At 40.3% G+C, this 24,191-nt stretch overlaps 1 long non-coding RNA gene across 1 annotated transcript; it reads left to right on the top strand.

Annotated features, from left to right (window-relative positions):
- Positions 1-1,916: 1,916 nt before the first annotated feature.
- Positions 1,917-9,148, top strand: LOC120106386 (uncharacterized). The gene is made up of 2 exons (XR_005508550.3): positions 1,917-4,559; positions 6,990-9,148. It is a non-coding gene; the product is annotated as an uncharacterized LOC120106386 (long non-coding RNA).
- Positions 9,149-24,191: the final 15,043 nt, after the last annotated feature.

Here is a 24,191-nt window from a genome sequence, read left to right as displayed (position 1 = left end):
TCCTAGTAACAACATATCATTTGGTCGTGAACAAGTTTAAGGACTCAAAGATAAATCCTCCTTTATCATAACATAAGTCCTAAGGACTTCATCATATAAGAGTTCATTTGAAGATGAAATGATGAATAATGCCAAATAATACTTTATTAATTTGTCAATTTATTTACAAAATTCAATCATCAATATGCTGACGATTGACATTTAGGATACAATTTCCAACAACTCCCACTTAGCCTAAAGCCAATCGGCGCAGTATCTAATACCCATCTTTGACTTGTATTCGTTGAACTCTTTGACGCCGAGGACTTTGGTAAATGGGTCAGCCATATTTTCTTTTGTTTCATTTTTCTGTAGAATCCGCCACTGTGTGCTGCTTGGAACTCTTCCAGCAGATAGCACCACCCTTAAGAGTGAAGATATATCCCGACACGCTCTTACTATCATCTTGATCTGACTGAAAACTTGAATCGGTATATCCCTCAAGTTTTAAGTCAGAATCACCGTAGACAAGCCACTAATTTAGTATTTCTCAAATACTTAAGGATGGTTTTTACAACCTTCCAGTGGTTGCTACCTGGATCAGACTGGTATCTGCTCACTACTCCTAGTGAGTATGCCACGTCTGGTCTAGTACATATCATGGCATACATTATAGATCCCACTATCGAAGCATATGGAATTCTATCCATACTCTCTCTTTCTTGAGGGGTTGTCAGACAATCCCTTTTAGAGAGATTAATTCCATGGCCCATCGGAAGATAGCCTTTCTTGGAATTAATCATACTGAACCTCTTCAGTATAGTATCAATGTATGTGGATTGGGATAATCCAAGCAATCTTTTAGATGTATCTCTATAGATCTTCATCCCTAGGATGTAAGATGCTTCTCCCAAATTCTTCATGGCAAATTGAGATGATAGTCAAACCTTTATTCCTTGTAATGCATGAATGTTATTCCTGATTAAAAGAATGTCATCCACATACAAAACAAGAAATATGATAACTGAATCATTTGCCCATTTATAAATGCAAGGTTCCTCTTCATTCTTAATGAAGCCATATGATTTGATCACCTTATCAAATCGTATGTTCCAACTCCGTGAAGCTTGCTTTAATCCATAAATGGATCTTTGTAGCTTGCACACCTTAGACTCATCTGTAGATATAAAACCTTCATGTTGTATCATATATACCTCCTCTTCTAAATCTCCATTTAGAAATGTGGTCTTTGCATCCATTTGCCAGATTTCATAGTCTAAATATGCTGCTATCGCAAGCACAATCCGAATGGACTTGAGCATTGCCACAGGAGAAAATGTCTCGTCATAGTCAATACCATAACGTTGATGATATCCCTTGGCAACCAGCCGGGCTTTATAGGTCTCTACCTTTCTGCCTGCACCCCATTTTCTTTTGAATATCCACTTACATCCTATGGGTTTAATCCGTTCGGGTGGGTGATAAGTGCTAAATAATGAATAAATTTATTTATTTTACATAGCACTTATTATTATTACTATGCATATATTTTAAATGTAAACATAAAAAAATGTGTTTCCCTTCATCATTGCATTTTAATAAATTATTCGATAATTCGAGTTTGATTTAATTATTTTGGGTCGAATTCAACGTATGCAGGTCGGGTCAAACCCATCATCTGACTTATAACCATGAAGCCTGATCACGCTAGAGCACACATGGTAGCCATCCCGAATGACACATGCCAAAGTACATGGGATTTCAAAAGTAAGAAGAATTATGAACGCCTGGATGGCAGGATTACTTTGCAAACAAACATACATCCAATCATGATCCAGCATTTCCTACCTTCCGTGATGCACCCCATGCGTTCCTCATCAACATCCAACTATCCAAGTGCATCCACGTCCTTCTCAGTTCCCACGGACCAAACCAAAACAAGACCTCCCGCATGATCCACGGGATGGATTAAAAAACACAGCTCCTTCCGCTAGATCCCAGCATCCCAAGATAGAGCCAGGATCCCATCTTCTCTAGATTACTCTCATTCGCGATAGCCTCTTTCCTCTTCCAAACCAATCCAGCCGCTTGCATCCTTATCCCTTCTTCAAATCCCAGTGAATCTCCAATGCCACGGATTAGCTTCCCGGCATCTTCATCTCAACCGTGGACAACATCCTATCATCTCCCAGATTCATCCATATCCAATTTCCTCCCACATTCCACCTTTCACTTGATTCCTTCCGAACATCCCAGCTCATGAATTCGTTTCCTCTTCCCGTTCGGAATTGATTCCATCTCCACAGGATAAAATCAAATCTCACAAACCTCCAAGCATCAAAGGATCAAGTCTTCTCAGCCGTGAGCCATATCCTCCCGAAACATCCGCTCCAAAGCTTGATCCAAGTTCCTCCCAGCTTCAACCATGTTCATCTTCCCATCGCCTGCTCACTCCCAACCTTTCATCCACAACGTCTCCTCTCAGCGAAATAAATCTAGGAGTTCATCTTCATCACCCACCGAACTCATCCTTATCTTCTCCACGCCATTCATCTAAAACCAATATCCAAACGAAATCCCTTGCTCCCAGCTGCTTCATTCTTTCGAAGCTTCTGCATCCCAAACCGCTTCCACCCGTGACAATTCCTCCCATGCATCACGCACTCCGGATTGACCCCAGCTTCTTCCTCTTGTTCCCAGCATCTTCCTAACCTCCCAACTCCACGCTCCCAGTCCATTTCCTCTTCCGAGTCCTCCTCAAACCGAATCTAGATTAGAACCAAAGGAACCCCTGTTTCTCCGCGTCCACATCTTCCTCTGTTTTCGAACCAATCCATCCTCATCCTCTTCCCATCGTATCTTCACAACGTCTCCAGCTTTCCGTGAGCCAATCCGCATCTTTCCCAACTCCTTCCGCGATGCAAAACCAATCTCCCCAGCATCCGCATCATCTTCCTAGATCTTATCCCATTCGGAACGGAATTCCATCGCCCATGGATTAAGCTCATCCTCTCCGCATCTTCAGCCGTATGCATCAATCATGCATCCCCGCTATCCCCTGCTACCAGCTCCTCTGTTCCCAACGGAACAAATCTTATCCCGGTTACAAATCAGCATCATCCTCTTGTCTGCAACCAGCCATCCAAAGAACAAATCCCCGCATTCTTCTCGGTGGATAAGCTCCCAGCCAATTCATCTTTGCCGGATCCTCTGTTACAAGAAAATGAAATCAAAGCTTATCCTCACAGGTTGTTCAAGTGATCGGGACCAGAGCCAGCATCTACAACGCAGAGATCTCGCAGCCTTATCCCACTTTAATCTATCCTTATCTCGAAGGAAAATAGGGAGGAGGAGAGATGGAGGTGGGCAGCCTATAAAAGGGGTCAAGCGTGAACAGAGGAGCATTCATTCCCTCTTCCCCCACCAGGGGGCATTCCTCCTCTTCCCCACCAGGGGAGGGGGCTGCTCCCTTTATCCCTTCTTCCTCACCGAAGGGAGTCGGCGGAGCATCCTGGGAGAACAGGGGAGAAGCCAAGTTCCCACGAAAAAAATAAAAAAAAAAGAGAAAAGAGAGGGAGAGAATACTTTGTGATATTTTGGGAATAGAGAGAGTGGGATGGAAGGAAAAGATTTTTATATGAAGATGGAAGCCTGCTGCTGTGCTGCTGCTGCCGTCTACCACTCCATGGAAGGCTGATATTCTCTCTATGGCTGGATGTAGCCCTAGCAAAGGGCCAAGGGTTTTATATTTTGATTTCTATTCTTGGAGTTGTATAAACCTTATTTTGCTTCTAATGAATATTTTATTTCATCTCATATTTAATTTATGTGATTTTAAATATGACGTTTATACAATTGTTCTTCATGATCACTAGGTAAATATAAGATAGTCCATGCTTAAGGAAGATGTGGTGTGCTACCGCATTAGTTTAGGGTAGACATTGCATGCCAACTGAAGATGGATTATGCCTAAATTACTTTTGTGAATTTTATTCGAATGCTTTTTAGGCTTGTAGCCAATTTGCATATTAATCCAAGAACGAAATAAATTATAAATAACCCTTGTTCTGATGTTAGTGGTGAATTTCTTGCCCTAGGTTTCCCTCAAACTGCTATCCTTTTAATTGCATTTTGCTTTATTAAATTCCTTAGTTTAGTTTTTCTTCACAAACTCTTCCTTTTAAATATTTTTATTTTTTTTAAAAGAAAAACAACTGTACCCCAATCCCTGTGGATCGATACCCGTAATCACTATCCTACCAGATACGTGCTATTGCGTGGTCTTTAAAGTTGACTATCAATTTTTGGCGCCGTTGCCGGGGATTGTTAGCATAGTTGTTTTTCTTTTCATTAAAAAAAAAAACTTTAAAAAAAAAACTTTCAAAAAATATATATATCTAAAATAAAATAAAAATATTTTCTATTTTTGATACTTTTCTTATCTCCTTTCTCTCTTACTAATTTTTGATTTTTCTTGATCAGGAATCGAAGAGGACATCTGGGACGATCAAAAAGGGAACTGCTGTAGAGGTTTGCCGAAAGAAAAAAAAATAAAAAAATTGCTGAGGAAATTTTCTTTGGTAACATCTGAACCTTTCTTATTGAAATTGATTCCCAGTTTGCTTGAAATTTTGTGGTGATTGTTTGATTTTAATTTTAGTAAAAGTGTGAATGCATGCTTGATACACATACACCAATTAATCCGCACATAGTAAGGGCAATCACCCCATCAAGATAAGAACTGAATTTCATCACCAGATTCTTGCCCAAATTAGGTGAACCAATTTGCACATAGCTATCACCTTAATTAAAATCAATTAGACGTTGGCCCCTAGGGACATTCGAGCTCAATAGGATGAAGATCACCGAAAGTTGCACCAATTTTGCTCTGTGGCTCAGTTGATGTCTAGGCAAGCTTTGTCCCAAGGGAGACAGTTCATCTGTTCGAGGCAAGTAGTTTTTAAGTGGGACCTTTGCAACGCATCGTGACCCCCCCACTTACCTGGGAGCTTACCTGGTCAACTCAGTCATTAGACCGGATTGGAGGCTTAGGTGCCATCTTCAAACCAGTTAGGAGCTGTCTAGTGATTTTAGGGCGAATACAAGGATTTGATGTATTTTTCTTTTAGTGCATGCTTGACTGTACGTGACTGATCTGAAAAGTATTGGTGCATGCTAGGGTGTCGTTCCAGATCTCCTGAACTATTACCTTTTGACCCTGAAATAGAACGGACCCTTAGGAATATTCGAGCTGAGATCAGAACATTAGAATCAACTATACCCGGTATGATTTGATAAGGATGCACTGCGTCTGGCTGAAGACGTTAAACTTAGCGCTTGTTGGGAGGCAACCCAATTCTCGTAGGTTATTTTTGCATATTTTCTTGTCGTATTTTTTTTCAGGTGTCCTCATATTACTGATGCAACTACGGTAAAATGCTTCTATCCTCCATTTGCATCATATTTTCGTCCAAACTAAAATAAAAAAATAAATAAAAAAATAAATAAAAAAATAAATAAAAAAGTAAAAATAATAATATAATATTAAAAAAAACATTGAGGACAATGTTTGATCTAGGTTGGGGGGTATAGGATTCGAATTTTTAAAGAAATTTTTCGCATTTTCACATTTTTAAGTGAATTTCAAAAAAAAGTGAATTTAAAAAAAAAACAAAAAAAAAGTGAATTTCAAAAAAAAAAATCTAATTTCTATGCCTTAGTGCTGAAATGATCATAAAGTATATAAAATCTAAAAAGCCCAATGATTAGTCAGGAATAAGTCAATTTGAGTTCTTTTCATTAAAAATTCTTTTAGCGAGTTGTAAGATAATTTTTACTTTGAAATTTCACAACACGTATGGCCTGCACTTCTAAGGGTTAGGTTTAACATGATGTTGTTAAGTCTGGTAGCAACCTTGAGTCCTGATGAATCATACCTATCTAATTCGCTATTAAAAAAAAAAGAAGCGAATTTAGTCAGATACATCGAAAAGGGCTACCTATTGTTAAAGGTCAGCGGGCTTGCAATGATGAATCCGAGCATAGGTCCGTAGGGGAGTCTTGATGCCTAACACCTTATGCCATCTGGTGTGGGAGTGTTGACTGAATGCTCGTTACATGGAGGAATCATTACAAGAGTAAAAGTGCGTAATAAATATAAAATAAAAAAATAATAAAAAATAAAAAAATAAAAAAAAATAAAAAAAATAAAAAAAAGAGAAAAGAGAAAATAATATTGACCTTGAAAAAGACGATAGTGTGAAAGCCGTCGTTGTAAAAATTCGAGTAAACTGGAATATTACAGATAAAGCCCATGAGGTATTAAAGTAAACATCCACAACTCTCGAAATCCTGCAAGGTAGGATGATTTTGAATCAGTGATTAGGTCTTATCTGACCAATTCTTGGAAACTACTAGTTTTAGCAGTATTTTGAGGAATCTAAAGCCTTAGCTTGTGTATGGTCCATATATCACCGAGCACCCAAGTATAAATAAGCCTTACAACTCTCTAACGGAAACTTAATAACTTCAACTTAAGTTGCATACTGACCTAGGATTTGGGCTGACTTAGTAATTAAAACTTTGTGGGCTTTTGAAATTCTTGACACTTATGCATTTGAAATTAGATTTTATAAAGCAATAAACTCTTTGGGTAGAGACAACAGTTTGTGGGTATCTGAGCCGGAAACCCTCACGAGACAAAACTCGTCCACTAGGGCCACCTAGGGGTTTAAAGCCTTATTGCATACGGTAAATGCAATCGCGATTCCTGCGAAAGTGAGTTAGTTTTTATTTTGCTCGAGGACTAGCAAAATGTAGGTTGGGGGGTGTGATAAGTGCTAAATAATGAATAAATTTATTTATTTTACATAGCACTTATTATTATTATTATGCATATATTTTAAATGTAAACATAAAAAAATGTGTTTCCCTTCATCATTGCATTTTAATAAATTATTCGATAATTCGAGTTTGATTTAATTATTTTGGGTCGAATTCAACGTATGCAGGTCGGGTCAAACCCATCATCTGACTTATAACCATGAAGCCTGATCACGCTAGAGCACACATGGTAGCCATCCCGAATGACACATGCCAAAGTACATGGGATTTCAAAAGTAAGAAGAATTATGAACGCCTGGATGGCAGGATTACTTTGCAAACAAACATACATCCAATCATGATCCAGCATTTCCTACCTTCCGTGATGCACCCCATGCGTTCCTCATCAACATCCAACTATCCAAGTGCATCCACGTCCTTCTCAGTTCCCACGGACAAAACCAAAACAAGACCTCCCGCATGATCCACGGGATGGATTCAAAAACACAGCTCCTTCCGCTAGATCCCAGCATCCCAAGATAGAGCCAGGATCCCATCTTCTCTGGATTACTCTCATTCGCGATAGCCTCTTTCCTCTTCCAAACCAATCCAGCCGCTTGCATCCTTATCCCTTCTTCAAATCCCAGTGAATCTCCAATGCCACGGATTAGCTTCCCGGCATCTTCATCTCAACCGTGGACAACATCCTATCATCTCCCAGATTCATCCATATCCAATTTCCTCCCACATTCCACCTTTCACTTGATTCCTTCCGAACATCCCAGCTCATGAATTCGTTTCCTCTTCCCGTTCGGAATTGATTCCATCTCCACAGGATAAAATCAAATCTCACAAACCTCCAAGCATCAAAGGATCAAGTCTTCTCAGCCGTGAGCCATATCCTCCCGAAACATCTGCTCCAAAGCTTGATCCAAGTTCCTCCCAGCTTCAACCGTGTTCATCTTCCCATCGCCTGCTCACTCCCAACCTTTCATCCACAACGTCTCCTCTCAGCGAAATAAATCTAGGAGTTCATCTTCATCACCCACCGAACTCATCCTTATCTTCTCCACGCCATTCATCTAAAACCAATATCCAAACGAAATCCCTTGCTCCCAGCTGCTTCATTCTTCCGAAGCTTCTGCATCCCAAACCGCTTCCACCCGTGACAATTCCTCCCATGCATCACGCACTCCGGATTGACCCCAGCTTCTTCCTCTTGTTCCCAGCATCTTCCTAACCTCCCAACTCCACGCTCCCAGTCCATTTCCTCTTCCGAGTCCTCCTCAAAGCGAATCTAGATTAGAACCAAAGGAACCCCTGTTACTCCGCGTCCACATCTTCCTCTGTTTTCGAACCAATCCATCCTCATCCTCTTCCCATCGTATCTTCACAACGTCTCCAGCTTTCCGTGAGCCAATCCGCATCTTTCCCAACTCCTTCCGCGATGCAAAACCAATCTCCCCAGCATCCGCATCATCTTCCTAGATCTTATCCCATTCGGAACGGAATTCCATCGCCCATGGATTAAGCTCATCCTCTCCGCATCTTCAGCCGTATGCATCAATCATGCATCCCCGCTATCCCCTGCTACCAGCTCCTCTGTTCCCAACGGAACAAATCTTATCCCGGTTACAAATCAGCATCATCCTCTTGTCTGCAACCAGCCATCCAAAGAACAAATCCCCGCATTCTTCTCGGTGGATAAGCTCCCAGCCAATTCATCTTTGCCGGATCCTCTGTTACAAGAAAACGAAATCAAAGCTTATCCTCACAGGTTGTTCAAGTGATCGGGACCAGAGCCAGCATCTACAACGCAGAGATCTCGCAGCCTTATCCCACTTTAATCTATCCTTATCTCGAAGGAAAATAGGGAGGAGGAGAGATGGAGGTGGGTAGCCTATAAAAGGGGTCAAGCGTGAACAGAGGAGCATTCATTCCCTCTTCCCCCACCGGGGGGCATTCCTCCTCTTCCCCACCAGGGGAGGGGGCTGCTCCCTTTATCCCTTCTTCCTCACCGAAGGGAGTCGGCGGAGCATCCTGGGAGAACAGGGCAGAAGCCAAGTTCCCACGAAAAAAATAAAAAAAAAAAAGAGAAAAGAGAGGGAGAGAATACTTTGTGATATTTTGGGAACAGAGAGAGTGGGATGGAAGGAAAAGATTTTTATATGAAGATGGAAGCCTGCTGCTGTGCTGCTGCTGCCGTCTACCACTCCATGGAAGGCTGATATTCTCTCTAGGGCTGGATGTAGCCCTAGCAAAGGGCCAAGGGTTTTATATTTTGATTTCTATTCTTGGAGTTGTATAAACCTTATTTTGCTTCTAATGAATATTTTATTTCATCTCATATTTAATTTCTGTGATTTTAAATATGACGTTTATACAATTGTTCTTCATGATCACTAGGTAAATATAAGATAGTCCATGCTTAAGGAAGATGTGGTGTGCTACCGCATTAGTTTAGGGTAGACATTGCATGCCAACTGAAGATGGATTATGCCTAAATTACTTTTGTGAAATTTTATTCGAATGCTTTTTAGGCTTGTAGCCAATTTGCATATTAATCCAAGAACGAAATAAATTATAAATAACCCTTGTTCTGATGTTAGTGGTGAATTCCTTGCCCTAGGTTTCTGATAAGTGCTAAATAATGTACAAATTAATATCTTATTCATAGCACTTATCATTATTTTAATTCACATATTTTATAAATTTAACTAAAGAAAACGTGTTCCCCTTCATCATTGCATTATTAAAAATAATTCGATTTTGCTTGATTTTATTAGTCCATCTAATGTATGCAGGTCGAATCAAATTCATCTGGGATGACCCCTGAACCCAAATAGCATGCACCCCATGAATTGGATCTTTCCAACCAATTAGAGTCGAGCCCAATTTTCTTTTCCAACATTGAGCTCATCCCGAACAAATTTCTTTCACGAATCTCCGTGCATCTCGTTCATGAGCCATATCCTCCCGAATCATCTGTGATGAATCCCAGCCTTCATCCCGTTAATCTATATCCCAAAGCCGGATCCCATGTGATCTCCACGTCCAAATACAACCCGGATAAACTCCAATCCTCTGCATCCGCCACGGAAGAACAGAGATCCCAACTACCCAACCGTTCCCTTTCTTCACGGACAGCTCCCACGCTCATCCCGAGTTCCTTCCTCCCAACTTCCAGATCATTCCATCATACAACCGAGTCCAAGCTCCCTCCCGTAAGATAAGCATTAGATCCCAACGAGGATGAGCCTTCCGAACTTGATATTCTCTTCCGAATCACAAGTCAATCTCCTTTCTGTTTGGAATCGGTTGCTACCCGCACGTTGATTCTCCCACTTTCAGCATCCCAGATCAAACCCCTGTTCCAAATCCCAGCTGAATCTAGCCTTCATCGCCCATGGATAAAGCCAGGCTTCCGCTCATCTCACGCGTGTCCTCCCTCCCGTCCGTGATTCAAGGATCAGCTCCCGGTTCCCCTTTTCCGAGCTCATCTTTCTCTCACATCCATTTCCTCCCAAACAATCTTCCTTCTCTCGCGTTTGTTTTTTTTCAAACTCCCTTCATCCAAGCGTTCCCAGCTCCCCTGTTTCAATCTTATCCTTCCCAGCTTCAGTCCTTAATCCTTTCCGCAAAACAAGCAACTTCCCTCGGAATCACATCCACGTTGATCTAACTTCATCCCGCATCTTTCTCCCAACCGTGATCTTCTCCCGTTCGGATCAGCACCCCATTTCTTCCGAACGCCCGTGGGATAAACTCAAATCCCAGCCGTATCCTTCTTCCGAACCAAGTCCAGATCACATCCCAACTCCCCTGTTCCACGATAGAGCTGCGTCTCCTCCATGTCCTTCCCAGCCACCCTCTTCATCCGGATATCCTGCTGCCAGCCAGGATAACATCTCTAACAAACCCATCCTCATCCTTCCCACGCTCACATCCAAACTTCCCCTCGCATCCGTGTCGTCTTCCCATCGTTTCTTCATCACAGATCCATCCGCGTGTCATCCCCTGTTCCACATCATCTCCCAGCTTCATCTCTTCCGAATCCCTCGCGCCTGTGCCCATCTTTTCCGTGATTCCTTGCTTCTGGATTCCCCCCATCCTGTTTCTTCAACATCCTCGTCACCCCCCTGCAGCCGAAGATCAAGCAACAGACTTCTGGATCAACTACCAGCTCACCTTCCTCTGCTTCGGAATCAAATCCCAACAGCATACCAACTCAAGGATGAAGCTAACTTCAACGAAATCAGTTCCCAAACTATAATCCCAACGCTCGGATTAAATCTTCTACGCGTCGCTCGCTGCCGTGGAACAGAAGCCGTTCCTCCATCCTCATCTTTTCACTCGGGAAGCTTATCCTCCGGATGCTAACAGAGGCTATAAAAGGAAGGGAGTTCTCTTCTCTGGGACTCATTCCTCCTTCCCCACCGGGGGGCATTCCCTCTTCCCCCATAGGGGGCTGCTCCCATCATGAAGCTCTTCGGAGGCGGAGTCCCACGGAAACAGAGAAGGGAGAGAAGAGTTTTGGTCATTTTGGGAATGATTTCCCAAAGAAAAAAAATAAAGAAAGAGGGAGAGATGGGAGCCTGCTGCTGTGCTGCTGCTGCCGTCTCCAACTCCATGCAAGGCTGATCTCTTCTCTAGGGCTGGATGCAGCCTTAACACAGGGACATGGGTTTTATATTTGATTTTATATTCTTGGGGTTGTATGAACTTATTGTTTTTAATGGATATATTCTTTGGAATCATATTTAATTTCTGTGATTTTAAGTATGATGTTCGTACAACTGTTCTTCATGATCACTAGGTAAATATAAGATAGTCCATGCTTAGGGAAGATGCGATGTACTGCCACCTTAGATTAGGGTAGACATTTCATGCCTACTGAAGATGGATTATGCCCAAATTACTTTAGTGAATTTTTATTTAAATGCTTATTAGGCTTGTAGCCAATTTGCATGTTAATCCAAGAACGAAATAAAATATAATTAATCCTTGTTCCGATGTTAGTGGTGAATTCCATGCCCTAGGTTCCTCCAACTGATATCCTTTTAATTGCATTTTCTTTTATTAAATTGCTTAGTTTCACAAATTCATCCTTTTTCAAATATTTTTATTTTTAAGAAAAACAACTATACCCCAATCCCTGTGGATCGATACCCGTAATCACTATCCTACTAGATACGTGCTATTGCGTGGTCTTTAAAGTTGACTATCAATTTTTGGCGCCGTTGCCGGGGACTGGTAGCATAGTTGTTTTTCTTTTTATTAAAAAAAAAATTTCAAAAAAAAATTCGAAAAATAAAAAAAATAGAATAAAAATATTTTCTATTTTTGTTACTTTCCTTATCTTTTTTACCTCTTACTAATTTTTGATTTTTCTTTTGATATTATTTGATCAGGAATCAAAGAAAAAAATCTGGAGCGATAAAAAAGGGAACTATTGGCAGAGGAATGCTATAAAGGTTTGCTTTAAAAATTGCTGGAAAAATTCCTCTTGGTAACATCTGAACCTTTCATATTTAAATTGATTCCTAAATAGCCTGAAATTTTGTGATGATTGTTTGATTTTAATTTTAGCAAAAGTGTGAATGCATGCTTGATACACATACACCAATTAATTTGCACATAGTAAGGGCAATCACCCCACAAGATAAGAACTGGATTTCATCACCAGATTCTTGCCCAAACTAGGTAAATCAATTCTCACATAGCTTTCACCTTAATTAAAATCAATTAGACGTTGGCCCCTAGGGACATTCGAGCTCAATAGGATGAAGATCACCGAAAGTTGCACCAATTTCGCTCTGTGGCTTAGTTGATGTCTAGGCAAGCTTTGTCCCTTTAAGGGAGACAGTTCATCTGTTCGAGGCAAGTGGGTTTTAAGTGGGACCTTTGCAAACGCATCGTGACCCCTCCACTTACCTGGGAGCTTACCTGGTCAACTCAGTTCATTAGACCGGATTGGAGGCTTAGGTGCCCTCTTCAAACCAGTTAGGAGCTGTCTAGTGATTTTAGGGCAAACATGAGGAATTGATGTGTTTTTCTTTTAATGCATGCTTAACTGCGCCTGATGCGTCTGGCTGAAGACGTTAAACTTAGCGCTTGTTGGGAGGCAACCCAATTCTCGTTGGTTATTTTTGCATATTTTCTTGTCGCATTTTTTTTTTCTTAACAGGATCCCTCATATTACTGATGCAACTACGATACAATGTTTCTATCCTCCATATGCATCATATTTTTATAATAATAAAAAAAAATAAAAAAAATAATAATATAATATTATTTAAAAAAAATTAAAAAAAAATAATAATAATATAATATTCAAAAAAAAAAACATTGAGGACAATGTCTGATCTAGGTTGGGGGGTAATAGGATTTGAATTTTAAAGGAATTTTTCGCATTTTCACATTTTTAAGTGAATTTCAAAAAAAAAATGAATTTCAAAAAAAAAAAAAACACAACTAATTTCTATGCTTTAGTGCTAAAATGATAAACACACAAAGTATATAAAATCTAAAAAGCCCAATAACTAGTCAGGAGTAAGTCAATTTGAGTTCTTTTTATTAAAAATTCTTTTAGCGAGTTGTAAGATAATTTTTACTTTGGAATTTCACAACACACATGGCCTGCACTTCTAAGGATTAGGTTCAACATTATGTTACTAAGTCTAGTAGCAACCTTGAGTCCTGATGAATCATTCATATCTAATTCACTATTATCCCGTATTTATTAAAAAAAAAAAGTGAATTTAGTCAGGTACATCGAAAAGGGCTACCTATCGTCAAAGGTCAGCGGGCTTGTAATGAGGAACCCGAGCATAGGTCCGTAGGGGAGTCTTGATGCCTAACACCTTACGCCATCTGGTGTGGGAGTGTTGACTGAGTGCTCGCTACACGGAGGAATCATTACAAGAGTAAAAGTGCGTAATTTATAAAACTCAAAAAAAAAAAAAGAGAAAAAGAAAAAGAGAAAAAAATATAATATTAACCTTGAAAAAGACGATTGTGTGAAAGCCGTCGTTGTAAAAATTCGAGTAAACTGGAATATTACAGATAAAGCCCATGAGGTATTAAAGTAAACATCCACAACTCTCGAAATCCTGCAAGATAGGATGATTTTGAATCAGTGATTAGGTCTTATCTGACCAATTCTTGGAAACTACTAGCTTTAGCAGTATTTTGGGGATCTAAAGCCTTAGCTTGTGTATGGTCCAGACATCACCGAGCACCCAAGTATAAATTAGCCTTACAACTCTCTAACGGAAACTTAATGACTTCAACTTAAGTTGCATCTTGATCTAGGATTTGGGCTGACTTAGTAATTAAAACTTTGTGTGCTTTTGAAATTCTTGGCATTAATGCATTTGAAATTAGATTTTATAAAACAATAAATTCTTTCGACAGCAGTTTGTGGGTATCTGAGCCGGAAACCCTCACGAGACAAAACTCGTCCACTAGGGCCACCTAGGGGTTTAAAGCCTTATTGCATACGGTAAATGCAATCGCGATTCCTGCGAAAGTGAGTTAGTTTTATTTTGCTTGAGGACTAGCAAAATGTAGGTTGGGGGGTGTGATAAGTGCTAAATTATCATTATTTTAATTCACATATTTTATAAATTTAACTAAAGAAAACGTGTTCCCCTTCATCATTGCATTATTAAAAATAATTCGATTTTGCTTGATTTTATTAGTCCATCTAATGTATGCAGGTCGAATCAAATTCATCTGGGATGACCCCTGAACCCAAATAGCATGCACCCCATGAATTGGATCTTTCCAACCAATTAGAGTCGAGCCCAATTTTCTTTTCCAACATTGAGCTCATCCCGAACAAATTCCTTTCACGAATCTCCGTGCATCTCGTTCATGAGCCATATCCTCCCGAATCATCTGTGATGAATCCCAGCCTTCATCCCGTTAATCTATATCCCAAAGCCGGATCCCAAGTGATCTCCACGTCCAAATACAACCCGGATAAACTCCAATCCTCTGCATCCGCCACGGAAGAACAGAGATCCCAACTACCCAACCGTTCCCTTTCTTCACGGACAGCTCCCACGCTCATCCCGAGTTCCTTCCTCCCAACTTCCAGATCATTCCATCGTACAACCGAGTCCAAGCTCCCTCCCGTAAGATAAGCATTAGATCCCAACCAGGATGAGCCTTCCGAACTTGATATTCTCTTCCGAATCACAAGTCAATCTCCTTTCTGTTTGGAATCGGTTGCTACCCGCACGTTGATTCTCCCACTTTCAGCATCCCAGATCAAACCCCTGTTCCAAATCCCAGCTGAATCTAGCCTTCATCGCCCATGGATAAAGCCAGGCTTCCGCTCATCTCACGCGTGTCCTCCCTCCCGTCCGTGATTCAAGGATCAGCTCCCGGTTCCCCTTTTCCGAGCTCATCTTTCTCTCACATCCATTTCCTCCCAAACAATCTTCCTTCTCTCGCGTTTGTTTTTTTTCAAACTCCCTTCATCCAAGCGTTCCCAGCTCCCCTGTTTCAATCTTATCCTTCCCAGCGTCAGTCCTTAATCCTTTCCGCAAAACAAGCAACTTCCCTCGGAATCACATCCACGTTGATCTAACTTCATCCCGCATCTTTCTCCCAACCGTGATCTTCTCCCGTTCGGATCAGCACCCCATTTCTTCCGAACGCCCGTGGGATAAACTCAAATCCCAGCAGTATCCTTCTTCCGAACCAAGTCCAGATCACATCCCAACTCCCCTGTTCCACGATAGAGCTGCGTCTCCTCCATGTCCTTCCCAGCCACCCTCTTCATCCGGATATCCTGCTGCCAGCCAGGATAACATCTCTAACAAACCCATCCTCATCCTTCCCACGCTCACATCCAAACTTCCCCTCGCATCCGTGTCGTCTTCCCATCGTTTCTTCATCACAGATCCATCCGCGTGTCATCCCCTGTTCCACATCATCTCCCAGCTTCATCTCTTCCGAATCCCTCGCGCCTGTGCCCATCTTTTCCGTGATTCCTTGCTTCTGGATTCCCCCCATCCTGTTTCTTCAACATCCTCGTCACCCCCCTGCAGCCGAAGATCAAGCAACAGACTTCTGGATCAACTACCAGCTCACCTTCCTCTGCTTCGGAATCAAATCCCAACAGCATACCAACTCAAGGATGAAGCTAACTTCAACGAAATCAGTTCCCAAACTATAATCCCAACGCTCGGATTAAATCTTCTACGCGTCGCTCGCTGCCGTGGAACAGAAGCCGTTCCTCCATCCTCATCTTTTCACTCGGGAAGCTTATCCTCCGGATGCTAACAGAGGCTATAAAAGGAAGGGAGTTCTCTTCTCTGGGACTCATTCCTCCTTCCCCACCGGGGGGCATTCCCTCTTCCCCCATAGGGGGCTGCTCCCATCATGAAGCTCTTCGGAGGCGGAGTCCCACGGAAACAGAGAAGGGAGAGAAGAGTTTTGGTCATTTTGGGAATAATTTCCCAAAGAAAAAAAATAAAGAAAGAGGGAGAGATGGGAGCCTGCTGCTGTGCTGCTGCTGCCGTCTCCAACTCCATGCAAGGCTGATCTCTTCTCTAGGGCTGGATGCAGCCTTAACACAGGGACATGGGTTTTATATTTGATTTTATATTCTTGGGGTTGTATGAACTTATTGTTTTTAATGGATATATTCTTTTGAATCATATTTAATTTCTGTGATTTTAAGTATGATGTTCGTACAACTGTTCTTCATGATCACTAGGTAAATATAAGATAGTCCATGCTTAGGGAAGATGCGATGTACTGCCACCTTAGATTAGGGTAGACATTTCATGCCTACTGAAGATGGATTATGCCCAAATTACTTTAGTGAATTTTTATTTAAATGCTTATTAGGCTTGTAGCCAATTTGCATGTTAATCCAAGAACGAAATAAAATATAATTAATCCTTGTTCCGATGTTAGTGGTGAATTCCATGCCCTAGGTTCCTCTAACTGATATCCTTTTAATTGCATTTTCTTTTATTAAATTGCTTAGTTTCACAAATTCATCCTTTTTCAAATATTTTTATTTTTAAGAAAAACAACTATACCCCAATCCCTGTGGATCGATACCCGTAATCACTATCCTACTAGATACGTGCTATTGCGTGGTCTTTAAAGTTGACTATCAGTTTCCCTCAAACTGCTATCCTTTTAATTGCATTTTGCTTTATTAAATTCCTTAGTTTAGTTTTTCTTTGCAAACTCTTCCTTTTAAATATTTTTATTTTTTTAAAAGAAAAACAACTGTACCCCAATCCCTGTGGTTCGATATCCGTAATCACTATCCTACCAGATACGTGCTATTGCGTGGTCTTTAAAGTTGACTATCAATTTTTGGCGCCGTTGCCGGGGATTGTTAGCATAGTTGTTTTTCTTTTCATTAAAAAAAAAGAACTTTCAAAAAAAAAAACTTTCAAAAAATATATATATCTAAAATAAAATAAAAATATTTTCTATTTTTGATACTTTTTTTATCTCCTTTCTCTCACTAATTTTTGATTTTTCTTGATCAGGAATCGAAGAGGACATCTGGGACGATCAAAAAGGAAACTGCTGTAGAGGTTTGCCGAAAGAAAAAAAAATAAAAAAATTGCTGAGGAAATTCTCTTTGGTAACATCTGAACCTTTCTTATTGAAATTGATTTCCAGTTTGCTTGAAATTTTGTGGTGATTGTTTGATTTTAATTTTAGTAAAAGTGTGAATGCATGCTTGATACACATACACCAATTAATCCGCACATAGTAAGGGCAATCACCCCATCAAGATAAGAACTGGATTTCATCACCAGATTCTTGCCCAAATTAGGTGAACCAATTTGCACATAGCTATCACCTTAATTAAAATCAATTAGACGTTGGCCCCTAGGGACATTCGAGCTCAATAGGACGAAGATCACCGAAAGTTGCACCAATTTCGCTCTGTGGCTCAGTTGATGTCTAGGCAAGCTTTGTCCCAAGGGAGACAGTTCATCTGTTCGAGGCAAGTGGTTTTTAAGTGGGACCTTTGCAACGCATCGTGACCCCCCCACTTACCTGGGAGCTTACCCGGTCAACTCAGTCATTAGACCGGATTGGAGGCTTAGGTGCCATCTTCAAACCAGTTAGGAGCTGTCTAGTGATTTTAGGGCGAATACAAGGATTTGAAGTATTTTTCTTTTAGTGCATGCTTGACTGTACGTGACTGATCTGAAAAGTATTGGTACATGCTAGGGTGTCGTTCCAGATCTCCTGAACTATTACCTTTTGACCCTGAAATAGAACGGACCCTTAGGAATATTCGAGCTGAGATCAGAACATTAGAATCAACTATACCCGGTATGATTTGATAAGGATGCACTGCGTCTGGCTGAAGACGTTAAACTTAGCGCTTATTGGGAGGCAACCAATTCTCGTAAGTTATTTTTGCATATTTTCTTGTCGTATTTTTTTCAGGTGTCCTCATATTACTGATGCAACTACGGTAAAATGCTTCTATCCTCCATTTGCATCATATTTTCGTCCAAACTAAAATAAAAAAATAAATAAAAAAAATAAATAAAAAAATAAAAAAAATAATATAATATTAAAAAAACATTGAGGACAATGTCTGATCTAGGTTGGGGGGTATAGGATTCGAATTTTTAAAGGAATTTTTTGCATTTTCACATGTTTAAGTGAATTTCAAGAAAAAAAGTGAATTTCAAAAAAAAAACAAAAAAAAAAAGTGAATTTCAAAAAAAAAAACCTAATTTCCATGCCTTAGTGCTGAAATCACAAAGTATATAAAATCTAAAAAGCCCAATGATTAGTCAGGAATAAGTCAATTTGAGTTCTTTTCATTAAAAATTCTTTTAGCGAGTTGTAAGATAATTTTTACTTTGAAATTTCACAACACGTATGGCCTGCACTTCTAAGGGTTAGGTTTAACATGATGTTGTTAAGTCTGGTAGCAACCTTGAGTCCTGATGAATCATACCTATCTAATTCGCTATTAAAAAAAAAAGAAGCGAATTTAGTCAGGTACATCGAAAAGGGCTACCTATTGTTAAAGGTCAGCGGGCTTGCAATGATGAATCCGAGCATAGGTCCGTAGGGGAGTCTTGATGCCTAACACCTTATGCCATCTGGTGTGGGAGTGTTGACTGAATGCTCATTACATGGAGGAATCATTACAAGAGTAAAAGTGCGTAATAAATATAAAATAAAAAAATAATAAAAAAATAATAAAAAATAATAAAAAAATAAAAAAAGGAGAAAAGAGAAAATAATATTGACCTTGAAAAAGACGATAGTGTGAAAGCCGTTGTTGTAAAAATTTGAGTAAACTGGAATATTACAGATAAAGCCCATGAGGTATTAAAGTAAACATCCACAACTCTCGAAATCCTGCAAGGTAGGATGATTTTGAATCAGTGATTAGGTCTTATCTGACCAATTCTTGGAAACTACTAGTTTTAGCAGTATTTTGAGGAATCTAAAGCCTTAGCTTGTGTATGGTCCATATATCACCGAGCACCCAAGTATAAATAAGCCTTACAACTCTCTAACGGAAACTTAATAACTTCAACTTAAGTTGCATACTGACCTAGGATTTGGGCTGACTTAGTAATTAAAACTTTGTGGGCTTTTGAAATTCTTGGCACTTATGCATTTGAAATTAGATTTTATAAAGCAATAAACTCTTTGGGTAGAGACAACAGTTTGTGGGTATCTGAGCTGGAAACCCTCACGAGACAAAACTCGTCCACTAGGGCCACCTAGGGGTTTAAAGCCTTATTGCATACGGTAAATGCAATCGCGATTCCTGCGAAAGTGAGTTAGTTTTTATTTTGCTCGAGGACTAGCAAAATGTAGGTTGGGGGGTGTGATAACTGCTAAATAATGAATAAATTCATTTATTTTACATAGCACTTATTATTATTATTATGCATATATTTTAAATGTAAACATAAAAAAATGTGTTTCCCTTCATCATTGCATTTTAATAAATTATTCGATAATTCGAGTTTGATTTAATTATTTTGGGTCGAATTCAACGTATGCAGGTCGGGTCAAACCCATCATCTGACTTATAACCATGAAGCCTGATCACGCTAGAGCACACATGGTAGCCATCCCGAATGACACATGCCAAAGTACATGGGATTTCAAAAGTAAGAAGAATTATGAACGCCTGGATGGCAGGATTACTTTGCAAACAAACATACATCCAATCATTATCCAGCATTTCCTACCTTCCGTGATGCACCCCATGCGTTCCTCATCAACATCCAACTATCCAAGTGCATCCACGTCCTTCTCAGTTCCCACGAACAAAACCAAAACAAGACCTCCCGCATGATCCACGGGATGGATTCAAAAACACAGCTCCTTCCGCCCAAGATAGAGCCAGGATCCCATCTTCTCTGGATTACTCTCATTCGCGATAGCCTCTTTCCTCTTCCAAACCAATCCAGCCGCTTGCATCCTTATCCCTTCTTCAAATCCCAGTGAATCTCCAATGCCACGGATTAGCTTCCCGACATCTTCATCTCAACCGTGGACAACATCCTATCATCTCCCAGATTCATCCATATCCAATTTCCTCCCACATTCCACCTTTCACTTGATTCCTTCCGAACATCCCAGCTCATGAATTCGTTTCCTCTTCCCGTTCGGAATTGATTCCATCTCCACAGGATAAAATCAAATCTCACAAACCTCCAAGCATCAAAGGATCAGGTCTTCTCAGCCATGAGCCATATCCTCCCGAAACATCCGCTCCAAAGCTTGATCCAAGTTCCTCCCAGCTTCAACCGTGTTCATCTTCCCATCGCCTGCTCACTCCCAACCTTTCATCCACAACGTCTCCTCTCAGCGAAATAAATCTAGGAGTTCATCTTCATCACCCACCGAACTCATCCTTATCTTCTCCACGCCATTCATCTAAAACCAATATCCAAACGAAATCCCTTGCTCCCAGCTGCTTCATTCTTCCGAAGCTTCTGCATCCCAAACCGCTTCCACCCGTGACAATTCCTCCCATGCATCACGCACTCCGGATTGACCCCAGCTTCTTCCTCTTGTTCCCAGCATCTTCCTAACCTCCCAACTCCACGCTCCCAGTCCATTTCCTCTTCCGAGTCCTCCTCAAACCGAATCTAGATTAGAACCAAAGGAACCCCTGTTTCTCCGTGTCCACATCTTCCTCTGTTTTCGAACCAATCCATCCTCATCCTCTTCCCATCGTATCTTCACAACGTCTCCAGCTTTCCGTGAGCCAATCCGCATCTTTCCCAACTCCTTCCGCGATGCAAAACCTGCTAGCAATATATCTCCTAACTAAATAAATAAATCTATAAATTCAATTAATAAAAATCTTAAAAAAAATAATATACATGCATATCATTCGGCATCCAAATAATTCTATTTTAATACAAAATAAATCTATTCTAGCACAAAATAAATCTATGCATTTAATAAGTTTATATCATAGAATTTCAAATCCTACCAATCTACTAATATTAAATTAAAAATAAAGGTAGAAGAAAGTAGCCTGATTGAAAGTAGGTCGAAGCGCGTAGACGCTGTCCCAAAGAAGTATTTGCCCCCACGTACGGGTCACCCGGCAATCCTTCTCGGAGATACGACGACCCTACAACCTCTTCTTCGGCACGTCTCGGAAGAAGTCAAAGCGAACCCGATCGGACTTGCAGATCCAGCAAAGAACGGAAAGAACTAAATAAACTGAATAAAAAATGTAAAATAAAATTTGGAAGTGGCTAAGAGGGAGAAGAATTTTTTCAGAAATTTTCTACTATTTTTCTGAAATTTTTCGTGTTCCTAAAGAGATGAAATGGTGGGGTTTATATAGGGATTTAATCGGGGGCAATATGGTCTTTTCGGCGGACGCGTCCGCGCCTTCCGCGGACGCGTCCGCGCAACGTGCGCCAACGGGCGCACGCGTCCATTTAATGCGAACGAAAACGCCCGTTGGCGTTTTCGTTTTCAAACGAGCACGCGGCCGCGGCCGCGGCCGTTTCCAAAGCGTAACGCCCGCTGGGCGTTACCCTTTTATTTTTTTTTTCTCTCAAACGCGCACGCGGCCAAATTTCGGGTCGCGTGCGCATTTAAATTTTTTCCAACAATCCCCCACAAAAAATTTAAATAATTTTAAAATCAAAATAAAATGCTGAATATCTTATATTATGTAATAGGTGTAGGTACCTTTCGGTTTGAACCTTCACTTAGTGACAATTGATTACATCTGTGGAGCCAAGGTGGTCTTAACCTTGAACCTCGGTCCATGGCTCAGATTAAATCAACAACACACATAATATAGCCCGATCTGGGTTCTAAGCGGGTTGCGCTGTTATGGCCATGCGCAGATATCTATCATGTGCTTTTTAGGAAATCGCCCATTTCCCATAATCGCGGCCTCACGACTGCACATATAGGTGAGTCCTTATAAGGAAGCTAGCAAGGAAGCTCCTGCCTCTTGGGTCTCGGACTCATTAAGAGTTATACAAACGAACTCATCCTACCGCTTGCTTTTATGAGCACTAGCGCCATAGGGATGAGGACAACATAAAATAGTGCTCCTCTTAGTCACACTTCGGTTTGTTTCTACCCATTGAACCTTTTAAGGTTGGGTTCCCACCGTGGTGATCTATCTTTATGGGCTAAGCCCCATCCCCCTCGACGACTCTAGAACCACTGTTCTAGATAAACCTTTTGTAAGCTGATCAGCCAAATTATTTTCTGATTTTACAAAATTCAAGGCAATAACATTATTTTTCAATTTATATCTCAATGATTTATGACGTACTTTTAAGTGCCTGTTCATTTTTACATTGGCATTTTCTTGGTTGCACTTATCTATTGCAGATTTACAGTCACAATGTAAGGAGACAGGTGGTAAAGGTGACTCATCTACAGGAAGGTCTATAAGTAGATCTCTGAGCCACTCAGCCTCAGTGCTAGTAGTGTCTAAAGCTATCAGTTCAGATTCCATGGTACTCCTAGATATTAAGGTTTGTTTGGTGGATTTCCAAGACACAGCAGCACCTCCTAGGAGAAAGACGTATCCTGTGGTGGATTTAACATCTAAGGTATCGCTGATCCAGTTGGCATCACTATAGCCTTCTAGAACAGCAGGAAACCCACTAAAGTGCAAACTATAGGACTTGGTACCCTTAAGATACCTAAGAATTCTCTCTAATGCTGTCCAATGATCTCTATTTGGATTAACAGTATATCTACTAAGTCTATTTACAGCATATGCTATGTCTGGCCTAGTGTAGTTAGTTAGGAATCCTAGTGAGCCTATGATTTGAGCATATAGGCTTTGAAGGATAGGAGTTCCTAAGTTCTTCTTAAGATGTGTAGAGGGATCAAAGGGAGTAGAGACAGGCTGACAATCCGAATAATTAAATTTGTTGAGTATCTTGTCAACATAATGACTTTGGGATAACTCAATTCCATTTGCACTTCTAATTATTTTGGTATTTAAAATTAAGTCAGCTTGTCCCAAGTCTTTCATATCAAACTTATGACTTAAAAATTGTTTTACTTCATCAATTATCTGAAGATCTGTCCCAAAGATCAGTATATCATCTACATAAAGGCACAAGATCACAAATTTGTGTCCAACTCTCTTATGATATACACATTCGTCTGTGCTATTGATTTCAAATCCAAATGTCATTATGGTTTCATCAAATTTCAAATGCCATTGCTTAGGTGCTTGTTTAAGACCATAAAGAGATCTGACTAGTCTGCAAACTTTATTTTCTTGGCCTGGGGTTTTAAATCCCTCTGGTTGGTCCATATAAATTTCTTCATTTAAGTCTCCATTTAGAAAAGCTGTCTTAACATCCATCTGATGAATCACTAATCTATGAATGGAGGCTAATGCTATAAGGACCCTAATAGTAGTTATCCTAGCTACAGGTGCATAAACATCAAAGAAATCTACCCCAGGTCTCTGAGTAAAGCCCTTGGCAACTAATCTAGCCTTAAATTTATCTACAGAGCCATCAGGCCTAAGTTTCTTCTTAAAGATCCATTTGCATCCTATTGTTTTACAATCAGGAGGAAGATCAGTCAATTCCCAAGTATGGTTTTGGATAATTGATTACATCTCATTGTCCACAGCTTCTCTCCAAAAAGGTGAATCCAAAGATTTCATTGCGTCCTCAAAGGTAGTTGGAGAGTCTTCTATTAGGAAGGTATAAAAATCATCTCCAAATGTTTTCTCTACCCTGAATCTTTTACTCCTCCTAGGTTCTGCTTCTACTTCTATTTTTCTTGTCCTTATTCTACTAGAGCTACTAGCTATACCGCTATCTACTCTAGTCTTAAGTGGAAAGGTGTCTTCAAAATATGTTGCATCTCTGGCTTCTATGATAGTGTTG

Source organism: Phoenix dactylifera, chromosome 1, assembly GCF_051530095.1.
Source record: "Phoenix dactylifera cultivar Ajwa chromosome 1, Ajwa_hap1_PhDact_Kaust_v1.1, whole genome shotgun sequence".
Classification (NCBI taxonomy): domain Eukaryota; kingdom Viridiplantae; phylum Streptophyta; class Magnoliopsida; order Arecales; family Arecaceae; genus Phoenix; species Phoenix dactylifera.
Note: the sequence above shows the minus strand (reverse complement) of the source record. Positions and strands in the feature narration are given on the sequence as shown.